The sequence below is a fragment of the Pelophylax lessonae genome (genome assembly GCF_965119305.1).
Source record: "Pelophylax lessonae genome assembly, chromosome: 2".
NCBI classification, from domain to species: Eukaryota; Metazoa; Chordata; class Amphibia; order Anura; family Ranidae; genus Pelophylax; species Pelophylax lessonae.
In genome coordinates this window covers 374,367,331-374,374,861 of record NC_138769.1, presented here as the reverse complement: position 1 = coordinate 374,374,861, position 7,531 = coordinate 374,367,331, and the positions used below count along the sequence as shown (strand labels likewise).

Below are 7,531 nucleotides of genomic sequence, written 5' to 3'. Positions count from 1 at the left end.
AGGCCTATTATTGACTATAGGCAATTAAATACCATTACGATAAAGGATCGCTATCCTTTACCTCTCATTCCCGAACTCATTGAACAAGTGCGCGGAGCTACCTACTTTTCAAAATTGGACCTAAAAGGGGCATACAACCTCATCCGAATCCGTAATGGGGATGAGTGGAAGACGGCATTCAGAACCAGATACGGATTATTCGAATATCTAGTGATGCCTTTTGGGTTGTGTAATGCTCCCGCAGCATTTCAGCGATTCATAAATGACATCTTCAGAGACTTACTTGATGTTTGTGTTGTGGTATATCTGGATGATATACTCATTTATTCTCAGTCCTTGTCCGAACATGTAAGACATGTAAGACTTGTGCTATCCAGATTACTCGCACACAATTTATACATAAAATTGAAAAAATGCCTACTTCATAAGGAAGAAGTACTATTCCTAGGATACATCATATCTAAGAACGGTATCAAGATGGATATGAGCAAGATATCGTGTATACTGGATTGGCCTGTACCAACAACTCGTAAGGCATTACAACGATTCCTTGGATTTTCAAACTTCTATAGGAAGTTCATCAAGAACTTCTCTTCTATTGTGAGACCACTCACACAACTTACAAGTGTAAAGAAACCATTCAAATGGTCTGAAGAAGCAAACAAAGCTTTCCGCTTGTTAAAATCAAGCTTCACTTCTGCTCCCATACTACGCCATCCAGACCCATCCCTCCAATACATCCTGGAGGTAGATGCGTCAAATATGGCTGTAGGAGCAGTTCTTTCCCAACGACCAACGAATACTTCACCACTCCACCCAGTTGCTTTTTTCTCTAAATCACTAAGTAGCCCAGAGGTGAATTACCCAGTGGGTGAAAAAGAGTTGCTTGCCATAAAACTGGCACTAGAAAATTGGCGACATTTACTTAAAGGTACTCGATTGCCAATACTCATATATACAGATCATAAGAATCTCCAATACCTTCAGACCAACAAGACTCTTTCTCACCGGCAGGTACGTTGGTCATTATTCTTCCTAAGATTCAACTTCCTAGTGACCTACACGCCTGCAGACAAAAACAAAAAAGCGGATGCGCTATCACGGCTAACCTAAGATAACTGCGCCGAAATCCCTTCACTTCCTATAATACCCCATGACCGTATTATTGGTGTTGTTCGTTCCTTGAAGGAAGAGATTCTGCACAGTATAGGACTGGATTCACCACCACCACAACTAAGTGCTGATGCAGAAGGCTTCCTCTACTTTAACGAAAAACTCTACATACCTCCTGGTATGCGTACCAAGATCTTGGAATTATCACATGACGTACCTATGGCAGGACATATGGGTATGACTAAGACATTCAATTTGCTCACCAGGCAATTTTGGTGGCCTGATATGAAGACGTCTGTACAAAAATTTGTTTCCTCATGTGACATCTGTGCAAGGTCCAAAATTGACACTACAAAACCATCTGGTCTACTTTGCAGTCTACCGATACCCAAAGTTCCATGGGAAGTTGTGTCCTTAGACTTTATAGTAGAATTACCACCTTCCAAAGGATTTACTACCATTCTAGTGTCAGTGGACCATCTGACAAAGATGGCACATTTCATTTCTATTCGCAGACTACCTTCATCTAAGGAAACAGCGGAATTACTAGTGAAACATGTGTTCAAGCTACATGGAATTCCAAAGACTCTTTTATCTGACCGAGGTTCACAGTTCATCTCCAAGTTTTGGCAAGCTCTATGTCATATACTACTAATTGAGCGAAAACTTACTTCTCCCTACCACCCTCAGACCAATGGACAAACTGAAAGAGTCAACCAGTGCATTGAACAATATTTGCGTTGCTACACCTCATACCTACAGGATGATTGGGTGGACCTCCTCCCTCTGGCAGAATTTGCTTACAATAACGCAACCCACAGTACTACTAAGCAAAGTCCATTCTACCTAAACTATGGGTTTCATCCCACACTTCTTCCACCACGCATCCTGCCATCAAGTAACCCAGTAGCCTCTGACTATCTTACCCAAATAAAAGACTCTCTGGGTTTACTTAACACCACCATCTCACATGCTCATAGCCAACAAAAAAGGTACTACGACCTCCGTAGAAGACCTTCTCCTCAATATGCTATTGGGGATCTCGTTTGGCTATCTACGAAAAACTTAAGGTTAAAGATCCCCAGTAAAAAGCTTGGGCCTTTGTTTCTAGGACCTTTCCCAATTGAGAAGCTCATTGGGAGAGCTGCAGTTCAACTCACCTTACCGGCAGATCTTAAAATACACCCCATCTTTCACGTGTCGCTACTGAAACCACATGTTCCCAACCAAGGAATAAGACCTACCATCTCGCCTCCACCTCCAGTACAAGTTGAGGGCGGAGAAGAATTTGAGATTAAGGAGATTTTGGATTCTCGTATCCACAGAGGGAAACTCCAATATCTCATAAGATGGAAAAACTATGGACCCCAAGACGACACCTGGTTGGATACTTCTGACGTTCACGCTCCCAGGCTTATACGAAGGTTCCACTCCAAATACCCGGAGAGACCAGTGCTATAGGCCTTCCGGAGCCAGCCTTAAGGGGGGGGGTTCTGTAAGATTCTGGTACCTTCGGTACCCTTCCAGCCCATTTCTTCCGCATTGCGTTCCACCATTCAGGTAGGTGGAACGCATATAGCTACCTGTCCCTTTAACTCTCATGACGTCATCACTAGGCGCCGCTCTGAGCGGCTATTTCAATCGCCGGCTTTCACTCACAAGGTGTTCGTGCAAACCGCTTGTTATACAGCCTTGTCTGACGCTGCCGAAGCCTCCAGCTATTTCCCCAGTATCTGGATAGACCAGAGTCTCGCTACTTGATCCTGTATCTCGCTACTGATCCTGTATCTCGCTACCTGATCCTTATCTCATTACCGGACCCCTCATCTCTCTAAACCAACTAGTGATAAGTACCCCACAGGGGATTCCTTCCTATCAACTTACACTATCTACTCTTGCATACTAAAGACTGTTGCTATCTATGCATTACTATTTCTATCATCTGCACTGTTACATAGATTGCGAGCTCTTGAGTCTACTACCATCTATATCCTTGCACTGAGTTAGCAATTCCTGTACACTTCATCTGCTGTCCCCTACCACCTGTTATTTGTACATGATTGCTAACCTATCTGCATACTATCTATCACCATCTGCTAACACTCCTGAACATTACTATTGAGTGCCTATCATTGCTATCACTACTCACGCCTGTCCTTTCAGCACATCACCTCTATACTATCGTATACAACCTATCACTCCAGGAACATCTTATCTGAGTGTCTGTATATTTGCATGCTGAGGCAGGCTGGGCCACAATGATGAGTCTGGAGAGTTGGATATGGTAATTCAACACATCTCTACACGACTACTGAGTGGAAATTCTGCAGCTGCAAATCCAGTTCACTAAACAAACGCCGGAGCGTTACATATATAAGTACCCATAACAAATAAATAAAATAAATTAACGTGAACTCCTTAACGTGAACTCCTATCATCAAAAACATTGCCTGCAAGCTGGAAAATATTTACATCAATTCAAACCTCAACCTACATTTAAGAAATTATTTGATTACATAACCTTAAAGTTTATAATATCACCTTGTGGCAGTAATAAAAAACTCTAACTAAATAATTTTTTTTATATTTCCTATTTATATTTAATGTCTTGTGCTCCACACAATTTGTAAAATATGTGCTTTCCTGCATGTCCTTCCGCCTTTCAAACCATGTGCTCACATTCTTTTATGACATAAAATTCTGATAGGTGAACTTGCGCCTCCCCACCTTGAAAGAGGGGCATATTTTCCCCTGATCTTTCTCCCTCCACAATCTCCTGGTGGAATCCTGTACCTCTGCTTCTCCTCCTTGTTCTCTTTTTCTCAAGATATTGCTATGAATTTTCCACCTTTTTTATATATAAAAACTCACTATTTTTGGACTCTTTTAAAAAGTTGCTCAAAGAAAAAATGAAAACCATCATAGTGCTTCTCAGCTTAAAAAGTCATCCCAATGTTATTGAAATATTAAAATATCACTACAGTGAAAAGCACATGTACTACCCGCTTAAGGGGTATGTGTTAGCATACAAGGTTTGTATTTAATCAGCAACAACCACTGTATGTCATTACTGTGTGCCTATTACATTGTATGACCACTAGATGGCAGTGTTACATTTGTGAGTTCATGTTTTTGTCTATGCCTCAAAAGGAATAAACGAGTTCCTGCTCCGAACAAAAGCAGTGTTCAGTGAAACAACAGACTGTCTACCTGTACACAGGTTATGGGCCCAGGACATGTTACAGAAGCCCAGCATATAGTACAGATTACCCCCGGATATAGCCAGATACAGTGAGCTAAAGCAAGTAAGTGCAGGAGACAGCAACAGAAAGACGAACAGCAGAAATGGCTGCTGCCATCCCCTCAGCGAAGTTCTCCATTGCAAATCTGACAAATCAGAACTACCAATCTTGGAAATTCAAGATGAAAATGCTGCTTATAAGAGAAGGTACGTGGAAATGTATAAATGAACCAAGACCTGGACAGCCCACAGAGGAGTGGTTAGACAGAGATCAGAAAGCACAGAGCACAATCTCCCTGTGCATAGATGATGATCAAATCATACATATATGTAACTGTCAGACTGCTAAAGACATGTGGGAAGAGTTACAGAAAGCACATGAAAGAGTTAATCTCAGCAATAAACTGTATTTAATCAGAAAGCTCTATCAGACTAAGCTACAGAAAGACCAGGACATGCAGGACTATATAAGACAGACCTTAGAGATGGTGGAGAGACTGAGAGGGATTGGAGAAGAGATAAAAGATTTCCATGTTGCAGCGCTGTTATTAAGTGGACTTCCTGAAAGTTATGAGACACTTGTCACAGCACTAGATGCACGTCCAGATGATGATCTGACACTGGAATATGTTAAAGGCAAGCTTGTGGATGAATACAAGCGCAAAACTGAAAGCATGAGTAATGTGATTGTGTGTTCAGAGACAGCTTTAAAGACAAAAATCGAAAATAAACACAGTAACGTGCAGCTAGAAAAGCGGGAATGCTTTGTGTGCAAGAAACCAGGACACCTAAAAGCAGATTGTAGAATCTGGAAAGCTAGAATGCAAAAACAAAGTGCATTGCAACAAGCTAAGAATGTCATAGAAACAAAGGAGTATGCATTCGGATCCAAAAATGGTGTCACCTCTGTGCAAGCATGGTGTGTGGACTCAGGTGCTACAAGTCACATGACAAATGACCGAAGTTTCTTCACTCAGCTTGATGAAAGCAAAACAGAAGGGATAACTACAGCTAATGGACAGTTTATGAAATCAGTGGGAATAGGAGATGGCTTTCTATACTGTCCTATCTCTCCAGATATCACTAAAAAGATCTCCAGACATGGACACTTTCAGAGCTACCTCAAGGTAAACATGCCATAGGATGTAAATGGGTTTTTAAAACCAAATGTAACTCTGAAGGGAAAGTCTGTCGGTACAAGGCAAGGCTGGTTGCTAAAGGTTACTCACAGAAGTTCGGTGAGGACTATGATGCTACTTTTGCTCCAGTTGCTAAACAAAGTACTTTCAGAACACTAATGACAGTGGCTGCCATGCGTACAATGATTGTGAAACATCACGATATTAAGACAGCTTTTCTTAATGATGATATTGAAGAAGAAATTTACATGTCACAGCCAGAAGGATATTTGAAAAAGGGACAAGAGCATCTTGTCTGCAAGTTGAATAAATCTCTTTATGGCCTTAAACAATCAGCTCGAGCATGGAACCTGAAGATTAATCAAGTTCTACTAAATGAAGGATTTACAAGAAGCAAAGCTGATCCGTGCCTATATGCTAAACAAGTAGACACTGAGTGGATGTATCTGCTAATTTATGTAGATGACCTGATCATTGCTCACAAAAACGACAATGAAATTGCAAAGTTAACAGGAGTACTCAACAAACACTTTGAAACTAAAGATCTAGGTGAAGTGACATATTATCTTGGAATTGACATCCAGCGTGAGAAAGATGGAAGTTTCCTGTTGAATCAGAGTGCAAAAATTGAATCTATTCTTCAGCAATTCAACATGACAGAGGCGAAAGGAGCAAGCACACCTATGGATACAGTCTATCCAAAGTTAGAAGGAGAAGATGATCTTCTCACATCCAATGAACAATACAGACAAGCAGTGGGGGCACTTCTCTACATTGCAACCACTACACGTCCAGACATTGCAGCCAGCATGTCTCTTCTTTGCAGGCGAGTTGATAAACCACGTCAAAGAGACTGGAATGCGATCAAAAGAGTTATGAGATATCTGAAACAGACAAAAGACTTAAATTTGAAACTGTCAGCAAGTGGTAGTTTAAACCTCGTAGGATATGTGGACTCCGATTGGGCAGGTGATCACAGCACACGCAAATCCACAAGTGGTTACTTATTAAAATTGGGAGACAGTCCTATATCATGGTCCAGCAAGAAACAGATGTCAGTGGCATTGTCCTCTACAGAAGCTGAATACATATCTGCAGCTTATGCCAGTCAAGAAGTTGTGTGGTTACAGCAATTACTCAAGGATCTTGGAGAAGCAACATCAGAACCTACCGTCTTATTTGAGGACAATCAGGCTTGCATTAAGCTTGCAACAAGTGAGAAAATTAATGGAAGAACCAAGCACATTGATGTCAGACATCATTACATTCATGACTTAGTTGATCAGAAAGTGATTGTACTTGTGTATTGTGAGTCGGAAAAAATGATTGCTGATGCTTTGACAAAGCCACTAGCTAGAACCAGATTTGTGGATCTTAGATCAGAAATGGGATTGACATAGATAGTAGTTGTTGAGTGGGGGTGTTAGCATACAAGGTTTGTATTTAATCAGCAACAACCACTGTATGTCATTACTGTGTGCCTATTACATTGTATGACCACTAGATTGCAGTGTTACATTTGTGAGTTCATGTTTTTGTCTATGCCTCAAAAGGAATAAACGAGTTCCTGCTCCGAACAAAAGCAGTGTTCAGTGAAACAACAGACTGTCTACCTGTACTTTGTTTAGCTCCAAAAGGTTATGTCTAACAGTATGTCCGTTCGGCCATGTTCTGAACAAACAACCCTCCTTCTGGTAGCAATGTTGTGATATCACTGCCCCCCCCCCCCCTTATGCCTTGTTCCACTCTTATGTGGCTTCCTTGGCTATAGGTAGCAGGATAGCTGTCAGCATAGACAGTCCATGATTAGGAATCATACTAAGGATAATGGTTGCTAGGGAAAAACAGCAGGGAATGAACTCTAAATTTACTAGTCAGTTTATTTCAGCAACAATTGATTTTTATGGAGTAAAAGATTTTAGGGCTTTGGTTTAAATTCTGGGCCCCGGGGCATGGCTTGGTAATGGCACTGTGAGGATGCATACCAGGGAGCTACCTGCTGTGCCCGGGGGAAAAAGCCTATTCCCATAAGCAGACC

General features: G+C 41.4%; 1 pseudogene across 1 annotated transcript; it reads left to right on the top strand.

Moving 5' to 3' along the window:
• The first annotated feature begins 6,146 nt into the window (after window positions 1-6,146).
• Window positions 6,147-6,771, top strand: LOC309545215 (annotated as a pseudogene). Its single transcript has one exon. The product of its transcript is annotated as an uncharacterized misc_RNA (transcript).
• Window positions 6,772-7,531: the final 760 nt, after the last annotated feature.